We start from the raw sequence: 18,441 nt of genomic DNA, 5'->3' as shown, positions 1-18,441 counted from the left end.
ATATATTATTATTAACTCTTATCCATAGTCTATATTAGAGTTCATTCCTTGCGTTGGATGTACATTCTATGAGTTTTGACAAATATGTAATAATGTGTAGCCACCAGTATAGTATCATACAGAATAGTTTCACTGCCCTAAAATTCCCTGTGCTCTACCTATCTATTCCTTTCTCCCTGTCTCCAAACCCCTGGCAACCATTGACCTTTTCCTGTCTCCGTAGTTTGCCTTTTCCAGAATCTCGTATTGTTGGAATCACATAGCATGTAGCCTTTCCAGATTGGCTTCTTTCACTTACCTATATTCCCTTGAGAGTCTCCTCTATCTTTTGGTGGCTTGATAGCTCATTTCTTTTATTGTTGAACAATATTACCTCGTCTGGATGTCCCACAGTTTGTTCAGCCATCTACCTTTTGAAAGATAGCTCTTAAGTTTTGGCAGATATGAATAAAGCCATCATAATTCTAAACCTTTTTACTATGGCACATATCTTCTTCATGGACTCAGCATAAAATGTCAAGACTTTGCAAGCTCTATTCCTAAAAGTGATTTCCCTTGGCAATTTGGGAGCCCAATTAAAGCTTTCCAGTAGTACCTGCCCTATGCAAACTCTGGGTTTCCAGGATGTCCTCTATTCCATCAGTGAAGCGCCCCTAATGTGACATTTCAGCACCCATTTCATACCCATTTCAGCACCATTCTTTTGTTCCTCTTCCTTTATCTTATTTAGAATGTTTTCTACCCCCTAGTCTGACGATCTGACCCTTCCCGTCCTCTTCATATCCTGCCTCTTCAATGAAGCGTTCCCTCCACATGGAGAAAAGAGCAGTCAGATGTGGCTTGAATCTGAGCTCCTCTATCTTACCAGCTTTTGGGAATTTAGTTTCCTACCTGTAAAATGGGTTGAATACTTTAAACCTTTCAAGTTGCTGTGAAAAATCTATGTAAAGTGCTCAGAATGCTTCCTGACACCTCAATAAATGATGATGTCTCCTCCACTTCCTCCCCCTTATCATTGTCATGATCACCTCCAAATCCAGAAAGGATCCCTCCTTCGTTTGGATTCTCACAGCATCCTGTGTGTGTCCATGTCATGTCTCCAAACTAGAATGTGTGTGTGTGTGTGTGTGTGTGTGTGCGTGTGCGTGTGCGTGTGTGTGTGTGTGTGTGTGTGTGTTTGGTGGGGGGCTGTGCTTAATCCCTGTGGCATGCGCAGGGCCAAGGAAAGAGTTTTTGAACTACAACCTTTTTGATTTTACATTGATGAGGTTAAGCAGCAGCAGTCCCTGGGTTTGTGGAATCCTGTCCCAGCTAACCTCTGTGTCAATGTGGGTACGCGCAAATATCCCTAAATACCTTTCTTCTTCCTCCTCTTCTTCTTCTTCTTCCTCCTCCTCCTCCTCCTCCTCCTCCTCCTCCTCCTCCTCCTCCTCCTCCTCTTCTTCTTCTTCTTCTTCTTCTTCTTCTTCTTCTTCTTCTTCTTCTTCTTCTTCTTTTTGCTGGGACTGCAGGAAGACTCTCTTACTGGGTGTCTAAACATTTCTGGAAGAGTAAGAAGATGTCAACATTGTCAGCCTTCACAGTTGGGGGGCCTGAGAGTTTGTGGCTCTTGTGCTTTTACCTTCATCATGCATGGCAGAGGATCACTTTGAAGGATGACCCAGACCCTCCTGCCTTCTCTCCCCAGTTTCTTATCCCCAATTCAGGGGAAGGGGACTGAGATGAAAGCCCAGGTTTGAACCCACAATGATGAAAGCTTTACTGGGGTGAGAAAGTTATGATAAGTGGGAAGGTTAGAAAAACAACTTGTATTTAAGTGGCTCCCTACCAACCTGGTGATAACTGAGAGTACTTTATGTAAAAATAATGCAACATTATTTGTACATGTGTTATAATCACTCGTGGGACCTCATACCTCTGGGAATCATCAAGTCTGCTGTGTAGGCCACAGAATTGGTCTTAAGTTTTATATTATGGGTCAGCAAACTTTTTCTGTAAAGAGTCAGATCATAAATATTTTAGGCTTGGAGGCTACACAGACTGTTGCAAATACTCTGCCACCATATTGCAAAAACAGCCATGGACAGTAGATAAATAAATGGTCATAGCTCTATTGCACTGAAATGTAAATTTCTTTTAATTTTCACATGTCACAAAATATTATTTATCAACCATTTAAAAATGTTAAAACTAGTCGTAGCTCATTGGCTATACAAAACCAGATGGCAGTCCCATTAGGCTGTAGTTTGCCAATCCTGTTTTATAACATCACAGAGAAAACTGGCTTAGGCAGAATTGGGGTGGATCAGGTGCAGCTCTTTGGTGGGTGAAGTGGAGATGACGAAAGAGGAATTTGGTAGCCCTTTGTCTCGCTGCTTTCATTCTGAACCTAAATCCATAGATCCATTCTGTCACCTCAGATTAAGTTGATCAAGTTAGTGTAGTACTCCTTAGTCTTGACACTATTTTGGGTTGGATAATTCATGTGTGTGGGGGGGGGGCGGTGAGGAGGGGCATGGAGGGAGATGTCCTGTGCATTGCAGAATGTTTGGCAGCACCGTTGACCTCCATCTACTAAATGCCAGAAGCCCCCCTTCTCTCCCCGAGTTACGACAACCAAAAACATCCTCAGATATAGCCAAATGTCTTCTGGGGACAAAATTGGCCCCGACTAAGAATCCCCGAGTTAGTGAAACAGCCTCAGAATGACAAAAAATTCAGCAAACTCTTAGCGACCAACTAACTGGAATAGAGGAGGTGTGTGTGTGTGTGTGTGTGTGTGTGTGTGTGTGTGTGTGTGTGTGTGTGTGTGTGTGTGTTGTGTTGTGTGTGTGCAAGTGTCCTCCCTGACAGGCCAGTGTTCCCTAGATTCCCGTGGAGGAGAGAAAAGCGAATAGTTTGCCTTCTCAAAGTGTAATCACAAACAACACTTCCCCTGCAGGGGGCGCTCCCTCAAGGATGATAACCCCTCAAGTGCTCTAGTCCACTAGCTAGTAGGGAGTTTCTAATTATCAAGTAATCAAGCCAGGCTCCCAGGCAAACAGGACGCGGGGCTTTTATTAAGGCCTTGATTGCAGATTACTCTGTGAATGGCTATTAAAAGAACTTCTGTTTTTAGTGGGGAAAAGTACTTCCTCTTTGCTATGGAAAAGGAAGCTTGGCAGAAATGGAATTATTTCACTTTTTGACCCAGAGAAAAAAAGAAAGACAAAAGAAAGTAAAAAAAGAAAAAATAAAAAGAGGATCCTTGGGCGGTTGTGGTGAGGAGTTTTCAGATTCAAAGGAAAGTTTGCCCGAACTGATTTCACCTGGGTTTCCAGTTAGAACACATTTGCCACAAACCGCTCTGATGCAGAGATTGGCCACAGTTCAAGGTCTGTCCCCTGAAGTATTATCAAGAGATACCAATGAGAGATGCTGTGCTGAGAACTAGTCATTTAGACAAACGAGCAGACAGACCAAAAACAAAAGCACAGCCCGAACGAAACGACTGGCACAGCCTCTTACTTAGAGACGCCGTTCTGGACCGGTTCTTTGTCGTGTCTGGTGAAACCAACATAAAGATGTGTAAGTATCAGTTTTGCCACTGAGACGAGTAGATGCTTTGTTGGTCTGGCCATTTCCTTTTCTTCAGGGGCAGCTGTGGCTAGGTTCAGGTATTTGCTGAGAGCCTCCCCTCCTTGCTCTCTGTCTCCCTCAAAAAAAAAAAAAATCCCAAATTCAAAACCAAATCCAAATAATCCCAAAGCCCATTGGTCTTGTGGAGAAAGTTAATTGAAATCAACCAAGTGGCTTACTGGTTCACCTTCGCTCATTTGCCACAAATCCGTTTGTTTTTATTTGTCTCAAAACTCCCATTAAATAAAATATGTCTTGTAGCACACAGATCATTTCCCATGACCGAAATGCAGATCAGTCTCCTTTTCCTGGTGTAGAACCTGAGCTATGTTTCTTTTCAACAAATCCCTATTCCCCAACCCATATGACACATTTCACCATGTTTTGTCTACTTGTCTTCTGATTCCAGCTGTGTCATTTTAGTCACCATACTTTCGTGTCTCAGGACAAACATCGCAGGGCAGGAGCAAGGCAAGGATGCTGGCGGTACTCTTAACCCAGACTTGGTTCTTACGAGCCAGCATCCTAACCAATGACCTACATCCCTTCACTGTTGTCAGGAGCATTTTTTTTCCTAATGCATATTTTAGTCTTGATTGACCATCAACCATATGGCATGATTGTCCTGTGGGTTAGTTTATTATTAACAGCTCACAGCTGGAGTTACAATAACTACACACGGCTGTGACATTGCACTAATCGACCAAGACACGTCTGAGAACAAGATGCAGAAACTGGCCATTGCAAATTACTTCAAGCAGAAATGGAGAGCTCAGTGGGAAACACCAGTTTCAGATTAGAAGTTTCTGTGTTAGGACCAAATCGATTGAGGGAGAGAGGCTGGCTAGGGGAGAGGGGAGAGAGGACCTAGGTGAGTCATGTAATGGTGTTCTTTTGAGCCTCCAGTGGGTCTTCATTCAAATGAATGATTTTAAACAACTGCCTATAATGAGAAGGAAGCAACCACACTTAAAGGGGCATTAAACCTGAATTTCTAAGTGCTCAGACAATTGAATCACTAGGTCTATTGAGTACTTTCCGTCCACATTTCCCTGTCTAAACCTACTGTTGCAGGTGAGGCCGGGCAAGGTATGAGAACAGCATGTGTTGTGTTAACTCCATCACTTAGCATTAGAGTCAAAGAAGTTGAGTTTGGAGGGGACCTGGGTGTTGTCTGAACCAGTGAGTAGGGTGACGAGGCGCAGGCAGGAACATTGGCCAGGGATTGTGCATGAGTTAACAGGCTACCACGGAGCCCTCTGGGGAAGGCCCCTGAAAATTATGAAATGTGAATAGGCTGTCTGTACATCTCTCAGTAAATTTCTTTCTCAGATGTTTCCAGCCAGGGCGACTGGATTGAGAAATGATGGGGGGGAGAACAGAGGATAAAGCCGGTGAGCTCAGTGTCTTATAAATCAGCGGCACTGAGCGGGACTGGAACTGTCAAACCATGGAAAACCCTGCTGCCGTGCAAGCTCGCGAGTCTTTTCAAAAACAAAACCTAACCCTTGCCTTGCTCTCTGGATGGGAGAGGGCTTAATTAAAGTTCACGGAGGAGTGAGGAGGGGAAAAAGAAATATGGTTCGCTAAGAAAATAAAAAAGAACCAACTCAAGGTAGTACATATGTAACATGTCCCAGGCCTGATCTTGGCTCAGACGCAGAATTACAAGTGGGGTCATGAAAAATAGCTAAGTTCTGTCATTACTAAATCCTGCCGAGAGGTCCAGTAATCCTCCCTGCTCCAAAGCCAAACTAACCAAATAATTCTATGCACTAATATCATCATCTCCATTTTATGGATGAGGAAACTGAGGCACAGAAAAGGTAAGTACCTGGACTGAGGTTACCGAGCTACTTAGATAGAAGTGCTAGTGTTCGAACTTGCAAAATCTGGCACCAGCATCTGTGCTCCCAACCATGATGGCACTGGTCTCTCTTCAGGGACATCATAGACCCCGGGCTAATAATCCCTGCTCTCGGTAGCAGGAAGGTCTCGTCCTGACGATTCACATCCTCAGGAAGTCCTGCTGTGCCATTCTGTGCCTCATGCACTCACATTCTGGATTTGCGCCTGTGTTACTTAATCATTCCATACTTGTATGTGTCTGAGGTTATGTTAGTACTTTTCCCCCCCCTAAGTCTTTATACCAATTGGTGAAAAACAGAGCTAAGTTTAGAAGCACAGGATTTAGGAAGACCCAGTTAGGTTTCCAACGGCGATTTGTCAGGCTGCCAGATCGCACCGTCTCCGACACGGGAAGGCACGAGGGTCAGCCCCTTGTGCACCAGGCCTGAGGTTATGTTACTGTTGCTGGGGAAACCATAATTGAATTTCCTGAATTATACACAGTGCGATAGAACATTGAATAACCATATTTATCTGCCTTCTAGGCCCCGTGGCATCTGTTGTTTGGCTTACAAAGCTTCTATTGACTGAAGGAGGGTTTGTTGGTCTAGCGAGCTGATGGGCGTGTGAGGCGGTGGGAGCCGAAGGGCTCCTGGGTAAGGCTGAGATTTCTCATCCAGTTCAGCAGTCACCAGCCAAATGGCCTGGCACGGGAAAATCCAAGGATACCGCCTGAGACCCTGGCGTGAAATTGATCCTTCTTTTCCTTTTGACTTAGGTGAAGGGAAAGGCAGTGTGGGTAAGGGGCGGTGTGGAAAAGACAGGTAGCAGGAAGGAGGCAGGGCGGACAGGAGGTAAGAAACAAGTGGCGGAAGAGTGTTGCAAGGCGTTGGGGGAGCTCATCTGTGTCGCGGCCACTCTGCACAGGAGAGGAGGGGGCAGGCAAGGCTCAGGGGACGGGTGCGCAGGTGACGGAGAACGAGTCCAGCCCTCAAAGGCCTAACTGCCTCGTCAGGGTTCTCGATACTCAAGCATGTTAGAAAAGGTCTATAAGCAAATAACGGGGGGAATTAGAGGAAGCGTCCCTTAGCTATAACGAGCAGGTTGGGAAAAGATCTGTGAATTTGGTGGCATTTGAGATGGTGGCATTTCAGTGGGTGATTGACTTCTAGAACTCGGGGGGTGGGACTTAAGTGAAAATACAGGTGAGGACGTTTGTGTGCAAATATCTCAAATAAATGTGAGACATTTTCTGAACTCGCCACCCCCAGCGGCCAGGTTTCCCACATACTCATTGGTGCCACTGAGTTAACAAACAAATCAGTGACTCTTCTCTGGAGCAGAGGAACATGGAGCAAAGGAGAGAGAGGACGAGGGAATCCGGCTTCAGCCATGGGAGCACTGAAGCCCCGAGCCCTCCCTGCAGCCAGGGCTCCAAGTCGGTCCTCCGAGGGTCCCAGGGCTTTGCTGCTTGCACTGAAGTTTGGGAGTGTCTTCAGCTGGAAATCACTTTCTGATTGAGGTGTTGATGCCCTGTGACCCATCACGGTGTGGAGGGGTTTCTTCCCTGACTCTGCCTTCGATTTGGTGGTTTTTCTTTTAATGCTATTAAATTTATTGGGGGTGACATTCGTTAATAAAATCATATGGGTTTCAAGGGTACGATTCTATAACACATCGTCTGTATATGGCATTGTGCATTCACCACCTAAAATCAAGTCTCCTTCTGTCATCATAGATTTGACCCCTTTTTCCCTCTTCTATCTCCCCATCTCACCCCTTTTCTCTTTGGTAACCACCAAACTGTTGTCCGTGTCCATGAGTTTTCATTTGTTTGTCTTGTTTTTTGTTGCTTTCAGTCTTATATCTCACATATGTGTGAAATCGTGTGGTTCTTGACTTTTCCCATCTGACTTATTTCACTTAATTTGATATTCTCAGGATCCATCCGTGTTGTCACAAACGGCAGTATTTCGTCTTTTCTTGTGGCTGAGGAGTAGCCCATTGTATATATGTACCACAGCTTTTCCAATTTGGTGCTTCAATAACTGAGGTAATGATATACTCATACCTCTGCCACCCTGTGACACGCCTCCTCTTATTTACCTTCTCAGTGACCATTGGACTTTCCAAATTGTATGTTTCATCTGTCCCGCTGAAAAAGGCATTTCAGAAATATTTTCTGAAATATTTCACAAGGTGAAAATGACATGACTTTTTTTTTTCTTCCTAATTTCAAGCTCTATTTAAAGGAACATTTCAAGCCTTTTGTAGAAGGCAGAGAGCATGGCACATGAACCCTCCGGTTTCTGTCTTCCAGTCTCAACAACTTCTCATTTCATCTCTCCATAAGCCCATTTCCCCTGCATCTCAATGATCCACCACCCCATCCCCTGGATTATTTTGAAGCAAATGCCAGACATCATATTTCATACATAGATACTTCAGTACTACCTCACTAAGATGAGGACTTTAAAAAATATATCATTATAAGGCCAATATGACACCTAAAATAACAGGTTTTAACAGAATCACATGACTAGTCAGTGTTCATAAGTGTTCATAACTGGTTGACTCATAACTGTTTATTTACTATAAGCAGGACAAGGCCTTCACGCTGCATTTGGCTGTTGTGTCTCTTAAATCTCATTTAATCTGTAGATTCCCTTCCCCTTTTCTCCTTGTAGTTCATCTGTTGAAGAAACTAGGTCATTTGAGCCATAGCGTCTGACATTCTGGATTTTCCAACTTTTAATGAAATAGTAAATCTAGGCAATGATAATCAATGGCCGTAAAACCATTAGGTGAAAAACCAAGAGGAACTTTATAATAGATGAGAAGGCTAATAGTCCCCGAGGCCACCAGTCAATCCCAACGTCTCAGAATAGGCTGACGTTCATATCACCTCCTTTGACGAGTTCTTACTGGAAAATTCACCTGCAGTCCCAGTAAGCCTCCAGCTCTAAGTACTGGTTTATAGAAAATTCGAGGGACAGAAGAACATAAAAAAACACACGACGGCCTTTCTAAAAAATTTTAACGTAGCAAACATTTATTTAGAATTGATTGTCAGGCGTTATGCTGTGATGTTTTCCCCAAGGATTACAGAGCAATAGAGTGTATTTATGCCTCACTAAATGGCCTCCGACTGTTATAATGTTTTTGTTCTTTTGCCTCCTTTTTGTAGATTTTAATCTACCTCCTAAGTACCACTGCCTGTACAATTTTTGCGTGCCCCCGGATCGTCCTCCCTTGTCTTTCTCCACCCCAGCCCCTCCCCACGAGGTTCTTTCCATTCTACCATGGACTGAGAAACCAAATATCAACTTTCTCAAAACTTATTAAATAAAGGTCCTAAGTACGAGCTAAATAATAGGTCCTACTAGTAAATACGCAAATATTAATAACCAGACTTTAATAATAATCATTGAGTTTTGCAGGTTTTTTCCCTTTCTTTTTCTGAGTTCTTGATTGCATTCTGGATAGCAGACGCTCCTGAATAAATGAGATATGATCCAGTGTTACTGTACTAATCACGCTGGGTAGAAAGTTTGGTCACAAACTCGACAGTAAGCCACAGTGTGCATAGACAAAAAAATGGCAAAATTCCAAGTTGAAACAAACCTAGGACTGCACACAAACCTGAAAGTCCAATAGGAATGTCACCTGGAGCAGGTCACTAAGGATAAGCATATGCAGTAGCCTCACTATTGACATTTCCTTTTGCTAAAACACCCTCTTCCTTTGGATTCCATGACCTGACACTGTCCTAGTTTGCTCTTACCTCTGGGGATTCTCCTCAGTCTTTTCCTGGCTCATCTTCCTCTTATTGACTGTTAAATAGAAAACTTTCAAGGTTTGATCCACTGTATTATTCTCCTTCACATTCTACACCCTCCCTCTGTGATCTCGTCTCTGCTTATGGTTTTAATTATTATCTATGTGCTGATGACTAAAATTTATATCTCCAGCCTAGACGCTCCTCTGAGTTCCCAGTCATAAATCCAATTGCCTAGTCAGCATCTTGACTTGGCCATCTCGCAGCACTTCAAACTCTGCATGTCCAAAAACTGAACTCATACCTTCTCCCTCAACATCTTTCCTCCCCCAGCATTCCCTTTTTCAATAAATAGCACCGCCATCCAAAGACAAGCAAGCCAGACACTTGGCAGCCATCCTTGGCATCTTATTGCCACATCCACTGGATCGGTAAGGGTTGTCGATTCTCATTTCCGAATCTGTTCATGTCTCTTCATCCTCACAGCTGCCACTGCAGCCCAAGTTCTCACAACCCCACTCCTGGATTACCTCCAGAGCCTCCGTTCCCCCTGTGTCTGCTCTGTCTGTGTCCAATCCGTTCTGCAGTCAGTGTTCTTTAAAATTATACAAATATGTTTACAACTGTATCATCTTCCCAGTGCCCTTAGTATAAAGACTAAAATCCTTACCATAGTTCACAGGGTCCTTTGTTACCTGGCCCCTACCTCCTTCATCAGCCTCATTTCACAATCCTCTTCCCCTTGTTTTCTCAGATCTGGTCATACTGGTTCATAGGAATTTGAGCTTCAGAACCACGGCTCATGCAGTTGCCTCTGGTAGGATTGCTCTATTCCCTCCTTTTACCTAGTTAATGTCTTGGTGTCTTTCTGAATTCAATTCTTTTAGAAAGTTGCTATTGGTTGCTGGCCTATCTTCCTAATGCCATATTTACAGTCTTTGTTCTTTATGATTTAAACAACTGTACAATGAAGGAAAGTGAGGCCCAGAAATGTTACGTAACTTACTTGGGCATCATATATCCAGGTAGCGCCTGCGCTGAAACCCTCACTGGATAATCTCACTTCGATAGTGGCCCGATCTGTTGTCAAGTATCAGAGTTCTGTGTCAAGTTTTGGTCTCTAAATGATGTGTAGAAGCTGGAATGAGTTGAGAGAAAAGTAACACGCTAATTAAAAGGAAGGCAAGTAAAACCTTTGAAGAAAGGGTAAAGGACACGGACTGTTTAGTCTAGGATGATGTAGAGACATGGGAAGAAAAGGAGATTTAAAGTTTTCAAGTTTGGGAAGGTTATTACAGAAGGTTATATATATATTTTGGAATGACCACAAGGAACAAAAGATTACATTAAGTCTTACATTTCTGTAGGGATGAGAAATTTTAGCTGGAGAGGCTTTGTTTTGCCAAAAAAAAGAAAAAGGCAATTAAAGATTTGAACAAAATATAGAGTTAGCTCTTGAATGTCTTTTGGAAATAGTTAAAAGCAGGATCGATAACCATCTAACATACCTGGTGGTTTGGTGGTGACCTACCTAAGGCAGGAAGCTGGGGCACCTGACCTTTGGAGGTTGTTTGGAATGAATGAAGGAAAGAATGAATGTGAAAGTGAGCCTTGCCACTGGTCACAGGCTAGATCCTGCTCCCACCCTTCCTGCTGTGGAAAAAGAAATATTGAGTGGCATGCGTCCCCAAGGGCTCCTCAGCTGATCACACTCAGTTGGCCTTATCTGGCTCCCAGGTGTTTCCATTTATCTCTGATAAACTGTCAGCCAAGAGTCAGCTTTGGGGTGGGAGGTGGGAGGTGGGGGGAAGAATGGAGGGGAGGGTAAGACCCCAGATGTTTTCCGAGAAGATGGGAGAAAGTTATTCCTCAGTACTGATGCATTTCGTCATCCTTTCTGCTTGCAGATGTTAAATTTGGGAATACTTCCAGGTTCCCTTTTCTCTCTTAAAATTAGCTGTATATTTAAAACACCCAGTACCCCACCATCTTCAGGATGTATTTTGACACTTTCGAGGTTTAACTGGATCCCAAGTATTACTGGCTGTGTTTCTTCCAGTCTAACCAGTCCTGTGGGCTTTCTCTTTTGGAAACCAGGAAAAATGATAATTATCAGAGGTGACATTTACTGAATGGCTACTGTGCATGATATAAAGTCAAATCCCCATGGTAATACTGCCATTTTACAGAAGAGGAAGTCACTCCAAAATTGTTGTTTCTCCAAGTTCACAAAACTACCAAGTAGCAGAACCTATTCTCAAACCCACGACTGTGCGACTTAAATAATAATTGCAACTATTTTAGAGCTTTCTTCGTACCAGTCACCCATTAAAGCTTAGGGAGCAGGTCTATTTTGCAAGTGAGAAAACTAAGGCATAGTAAAGTCTGGTAGCCTACTTACATTCACACGGCTAGTAAGTGGCAGAACAGAGAGCCAGGCAAACAACTTGGCTTTGGAGCTTGAGTTCTTAACCAGACCCTGCGCTGATTTCTGTCCCCTTTCTGCACTCTATAGAGAGTTAGAGTTGGCTAGAGGCAATTTTTTTTTTTCTCAAAGTAGCCGTTCTGAGCTTTCAATAGCTCAAGGACCACACTTCTCTTCCCTGCATTGTCTTATCTTTCCCTTGATCTTCTGCTATTAGAGCAGCTACAGTCTCCCCAGCCTCTGAGAGCCTCTCTGCATACTAAGCCATCAGCTACAGGTGGCAAGACTGTGGCACTAGTTCAAGTCTCTCCCCCAGAGCTGGATGTTCCAGAAAGGACACTCTGTTCTGCAGAGCTGTCTCCTGGCTCAGGCTTTGAACTGGGAAAGGACGAGCCTCACTGCAGAGCTGAAGCTGTCTCCCTGCTTTGTTTACGTGAGTGTCTTTCCAGGACTCTGTCTGCTTTTGGGGTGGAAATGCCCTGCCAAGAACTCCAGTTCTCCATGCTGGCTCTGTGGCCAGCGTACCTCCTGCCTTTTTGATGATTCGTCTGCCCTGGAGAGAGAACAGTGTCTCGTAACAATTTGGAGACACTACAGAGGTTTCCCTGGCAGGATGAATGATTGACTCGGCAACACAGTCTTGTCTTTTGGAGATGCCCTCCAATTTTTCCAGGCTCGATTCTGTAAATCATTTCATCTTGTACAAATACTGGGCTGTGAGCACCGATGATCTCAAAGGTGAGGATTATTTGAAACTCCGTTTAAGAATCTATCCTCCTTTCAACAGATTAATGTAACTCGAATTTGTGAATAAAAATTTTCTTTTGTGCATGCCAGTGAACAGGTAGTTCTAAGGTTCGAGTGGAAGTAGACTATGCTTCTGTTCTAGGAGCCTTTGGAGAAAGTAACTTGTCTGCATATTGACAATTAATTTATTGTCGAGTGTATTTCGGGCCCTACTCCATGCAAGAGATCATGGGGCTGCTCAAAGTGGAGAGGGGATGAAGTGGAGAAAACTAAAATATTTTAAAAGAGACGTGTAAGCCAGAAAAGGCCATTTAGAATATCCTCTTGCTTTCCGTCATCCCGAGAAGATGGAAATTTGTTGATTTTCAAACTAGATTAAGGTAAAGTAACTCACGAAGTTGGAGGAGGATTTTGGGTAACGCTCTGAAGTATTTCGTGTAGCTTACGTTCATTTGCTCTTCTTTCAACGATGCCAGAGAGCTCGTCGAAGGCAGGCCGTGGCAGGGAAGGTCCAACAACCACGAACTGGTACACGAGAGTGGGCTTCTTTGGCCTCTCTGCTCTTCTTTTGCGTGTTGACAGAACAGGCGCCCACATGCGGTGACCTATGCTTTTGAAACCAGCATTCTTGAATGTTGAATGTTTGAAACGACCCTGTGGTGTCTGGAGTGAAGGCAGAAATGCCTGCCTTTTAACTGTAATTGGAATAGAAGTCCCAGTTTGTTTTTTCAGAGTTACGGCGCACGTGATTCAGAGTGACCCGATGAGTTTAACAAAAATGTAACGAAACATTTTGTTTAAAAAAAAAAATTTTTTTTTAAGACAGAAAACTATTTCCATCAAATTGCACCCTGGGAATGGAATTTTATAAGTTGTTTAGTAAAGTCATAATGACGAAAACCTATCACAAGGTGATATAAACCGATTAGCTTAGAAGAGAGAAAAGAAGACCTCAGAGCCTTCTGTAGGTTCTATATTACAAAATGCAGCTTTCTAAATTACAAAATGCTCTTTCATTTAATTCTTACAAATTTTTCTCCTTTTCACAGACGAGGAAACAAGCTTAGAGATGTGAGTTAACATTTCCAAAGTACAACTAATTAGTAGCTGAGCTTGAAAAGGAATCATTCATGACTTTTCAAGTCTGAAACCAATGCTTCCTCAAATTACTAAGATACCTCATTTACCTCCTAAGAGAAGTTATCTTGATGGGCTTCATATCTGCCCCTTTGCAATAACTCTAAGGGTCTGAGACAGAGCTGAGCCCTGACCAAGGCAACAATGTCACAGGTAGGAAGTCACCTGGGTCTTGAATCAGGCTGCCTGGGTGTGTTACTCCAGCTCTGCTCTTCACTCACTCTGTGGCTTTGGGGGGCAATTCACTGAAACTTGAATCTCAGTTTTCTAATTCATAAAAAAGGGGATAATTCCCAGGCCCAACTCATGCTTTGATAAGTATTCAATGAAATGGAAAGGGCTTTGCTCAGCACCTAAGAAAAAAAATGCTCAACGTGTCTCTACATTTTCTCATTTTTTTTTTTTTGAGCTTACATTTTGTTTAGTTATTAATTTCTTTAGCATAAAACCACCCACAATTAAGCATGGAGATCCTTATAAAAGGCAAAAATAAGCACTTGTGAGTGTGATTAGATATTCCAAAGATATAGAGATAACCATAGAGAGCATCACATTTGCTTTTCAGAAAAATCAGATATTAAAAAGTAAGGAATCAGACTAGAACACAGGTGGAAATTGTGAGTAATTTCTTTGAAGCCCAGGTTTCTGTGGTAACCAGTTACCTAAGAGCTATTAAGGAGACGGAACGAGACTAAGGCAAGATGTCTGTTGTAGTTAATTTTATCACTGCTATTACCACCAGCATATTTTATTTTTTTAAGGGGAATCATCATCAGCATCATCATCATCATCATCATCATCTCAGTCTCTTAAAAATTAGGTGTCATATAGCCTCAAAAGCAAGCTATAAAATGCCACCCTAAGCCAGAAAAAATAAGTTAACCATTTTGTGAGGGTATTCTTAAAAAAAAAAAAAAAAAAAAAAAAATCAAGAAGAATCAATTTCTTACTAATTATATGATTTACATGAATTTGAATTTTCCATTCTGTGAAGGGTCTAAAGCCTTTTGCCATGAGCAATGAGAATAGTGGGAAGAAAAAAAAATCCCCTTTGTATAAATTCCATTAATTTCTGCACAATCCCAGTGCCTGTTAATTTTCCTTGCTCCAACAGAAAGCATGCTAATGGAGAGACTCCATCTTGGGTATGTCAAGGTAGGGCCTTTCTCAAATAACTTGGACCACTGAAAATTTCTCCTTGAAAAATAAATTAATTTTTTCTCCTAGATTTCCCTTTAGGCGAGTTGAGCTTCTGACCATCCTCCCTCTGCAACTCTGCATTTCAGGGGCATTTTATTCAGCATTTCACCTTCAGGGGTGATATCATTGCTCCCTGTTTGGCGGGGAGTTGGGGTGGGGGAGGGAGGGATTAAAGGAAATAAAAGTAAGCCCTTCCCCATCTCCACTGGGGCCATGTTGTCTTAGTTTTGATCATTTCCCCCAAATTAAGATTTCCGCATAAAACCCCCTGTCTGTGTTTGGCTGGCAGTTTTATGGCTGACCAAATTGTGCACTGGCCAGTGTCCTGGTTGGCTGAGTGTTTACACAGGCTGTTAATCAGATCGAGGGGGATGGATGTGGGCACCTCTGTGAGCCGGCGCAGTCCTGTTTGCTGTCGTGTGCAAGGGCCTGCACTTTGTTATTACAAATTACATAATGACATGTTACATTTCAAAGTGTATTTTTACTTCAGGGAAAATTAAACCAATAAACAAACAACCCTGGTAGGAAAAAAAAAGAGAAAAAAAAAAAAAAAGAAAAAAAAAAGACCCCTGCTTTCCAGATCTTCCTCTTCGAAAAGGTTCTTAATTAAAGTGTAGCTATAAACAACTCTTTGTTTTATTGAAAAGAGAGCAATCGCATATAAAAGCTATTTTTAAAAATTAGGATTCGAACGTTTGTTGGACCAGGGTCTGGTCGGTGTTACGTGTTTTATGATCTGTACAAAATGAAAAGGCAGGCTTGTGTGGAGATGGTAAATTTTCAATTTTTGATTGCTAATCCTTCTCAAATGTTGCTCCTGCCCTGCTTGAAAGGAATGGGTAAACACAGGAATTATCTTAGTTTTCCAAGAACTAATTCAAGCAAAACTGCTTAGTGTAACGTGAAGTTGCCAACTCTTGAATTTTTGGTCATGTAGAAAATTGGGTCTCTTTCGCATACCGCTGACATTTTAGCAACTCTGAAACTGTTTTTAAAAAATCAATTCCTCTAAATCAACTTCCAAACCTTTCACTGCGTACCTACAAATTTGATATTAATTCTCTTCTGTAAGCTGTTGAAATTAAGTATATGTTCAGGATCCAAGTTTATAATGATAGCTCTTTTGGTTAATAATCATGCTCATATATTATTCAATTACACATGCATGTACTTGCTCAAACTTTTTTTTTTCCAGCATAAACTAAGTTATCAAAAGAGAATGTGTCTTTATTCTTTTTCCCTCAGCTGAGTAGACTACTGAGAATAAAGACACGTATTAAACTGCATTTTACATGAATTATTTCACCAAATCAATCTTGCCCCAAATCTGGTGTGATCAGAACCATTTGGCTTGGAATTCACTGGGTTTGTTCAGGTGTTTGGCTGCTACCAGGAATAGCAGCGGCCCAGTAAATTGTTGGATGAAAGATTGTCCCTCTTCTATTTTAAAAACATCCCACGATGCTTACATTTCTTAGGCAAAAATTATGATGTGACTTAGGATAATTTATCAGTACAGTTCACGAAATGAGAAATCATGAGAGCAATTGAGATAGATTGTCTACGTCTTCCTGTTCAGTTTATTTTTAAATTCAAGATGTGTAAAAAGAGACCCTTTCTCTTCAAATTGTAGAATAAAGAATGGGCTTTTGAACTTCGCAGTTAAAATGTTATATTTTGCAATGACTGAAAAAAAACTTGAGAAGAAGAAAGGATAGCAAAGTAAAGGACAGATACGTAGTATAGAATTTTATTTACTTATTTTTTTTGGATAAAATAGGAACATTTAAACAACACAATTTGCTAATAATAGCCATACACGTGCAGAAGAAACCCCTGTTTTATTTTGTGGCAAACAATGCTTTCTTCTATCTCATCTTGAATTCTTGATGTTCCAGTTAAATAATTAATTTAGATTACTTTATTACTTAGGGAAGGTCTCAACCCTGACCCAAACTGACCAGTCATTTTTAAGGTGGTTTTGTTTTCGACTTCAGGTATCTTAGTGTAAGGACTAGCACCTGGGACATTCTGATGGGGCTCGACCTTGACTTTAGAGGGAACAAAAAAGACCACCAGATTTTTCACTGTTAATTGAACTTGCTTTCACTGTCAACAAATAAACAATAGTCCAAAGATAAGAGTCAGATATTAATCCAGGGCTTTCATTCTGTTAATGACTTATCCAATAAGAAAGATCTTGAGCCAGGGAATAGTCTAGGAATTGCCAAATAAGCCAAGATCTGCCTGTGAATGTTCGAGATGTCTTCATCCTGGTTTTTTGCTTAACCAGCATTGGGGAAAAGTATATCATAGCTTGTTAAATGAATGAGTGAAAGCAGGTAATGTAATAATAACAATAATAACGAGGCCTTTCCCTCTCATTCTTTTTGATTGGATGTTCTCAATTTACCTGGGCTGACAACTTCTCTCTTCTGCCTATTTTGCCTTCTATGTCATGCTTTGTGTCAAGATTCCAGAGGAAGTCCACCATCAGCACTGCAGTTCTGCACAAATCCAGACAGGGGAAAAAGAGGCTTAAGGCAGAAGGAAGGGTAAAAGTTCAATTCTCAGATGGCAGTTCAGATTTAGAAAACAGAATGAGAAAAAGTAGGGGCAGCCCTCTCACAGACCCTTTCACCTTCAAATTGAAATTTAACTCTTAAAATCTATCTGCCTCTATTTTTATCAATCGCTGTGTCTATCGTCTGTCTGTCTGTCTGTCTATCTATCTATCTATCTATCTATCTCTCACTTATTCTTCCCTTTCTTTTCCTTTCTTCCTTTCTTACTTCATTCCTTCTTTCAAGAAATGAAACTGGTAGTAAAACAGAAGTCTGAAATTGGACCTTAAAAGCTAGCACTACTTTTATGAGAGAGGCGAAGTTTTTTCCTTTGATTTGAATTAGTTCTCTTACTTTTCTCTTTATACTTGTCCTTAATGTGACATATCTTTGAAAACATTCCTGTTTAATGGGGCTCAGGGAAGTAGAAGTCCACTTTAAACAAGATAAAATGAAGCTTTCTCATATGGACTTGCTAGTTAATTTCGATGGAGATCCATTTTTATATGCATGCAAACCTGTTTAAAATGCTCTTTTAAATGTTAAATTATGTATACACAAATATAAAACTCATTTATGTGTTTTTAAATGCTGTTTAAAAATTTTAAGTATATACACATAGATAAAGAGTACTTAGCGTGTTATAATAGCATGCAACCTGAAAAATAAAACTTTGCTTGAAAGCTAGACAGGCTTTGCAATGCAACAGATTAATCAAATAACATTTTATATCATGTATATGCCTATGAGTATGACATGCAAATGTTCTATTTAAATATTTTCCTGAATGAATGAACAAGCCCACAGGTTCACCATTTTTATTTGTTCTGTTAAAATCATGAAACTCGTTTTGAAAATGTTGGTTTAAATGGGCGTTATTAAGTCTTTATCAGTTCTGAGCATTTCAGCCTTTTGCATCCAGAAATTTCTCAATCTGACAGAATAAGAAATGCATTTACATGGCCTAAGCTCTTAAATTGTCCCTTTCAATTAATGCCCCATCATGGAGCAATCTGGAAACCATTACTCAGTAACTCTTCATTATAATTGCTTGCAGCTGAGTATCCAGCCCTTGGTAATATAAGAATAAAAGAAAACTCAGTTAGTAACAAGTGCAATTG

General features: G+C 41.4%; 1 long non-coding RNA gene across 1 annotated transcript in view; it reads right to left on the bottom strand.

Moving 5' to 3' along the window:
- Positions 1-1,434: 1,434 nt before the first annotated feature.
- Positions 1,435-18,441, bottom strand: part of LOC107518130 — a 389,106-nt gene continuing 372,099 nt past the window's right edge. Inside the window, exons 7-8 of the long non-coding RNA XR_004953935.1 lie at positions 3,508-3,695; positions 1,435-1,542 (exon numbers count right to left, since the gene is read on the bottom strand). This is a non-coding gene — a long non-coding RNA (uncharacterized LOC107518130). The remainder of the gene's footprint in view (positions 1,543-3,507; positions 3,696-18,441) is intronic.

This window comes from Rousettus aegyptiacus, unplaced genomic scaffold, assembly GCF_014176215.1.
Source record: "Rousettus aegyptiacus isolate mRouAeg1 unplaced genomic scaffold, mRouAeg1.p scaffold_m13_p_13, whole genome shotgun sequence".
In the NCBI taxonomy this organism is placed as follows: domain Eukaryota; kingdom Metazoa; phylum Chordata; class Mammalia; order Chiroptera; family Pteropodidae; genus Rousettus; species Rousettus aegyptiacus.
This window is presented reverse-complemented; position numbering and strand designations above follow the sequence as displayed.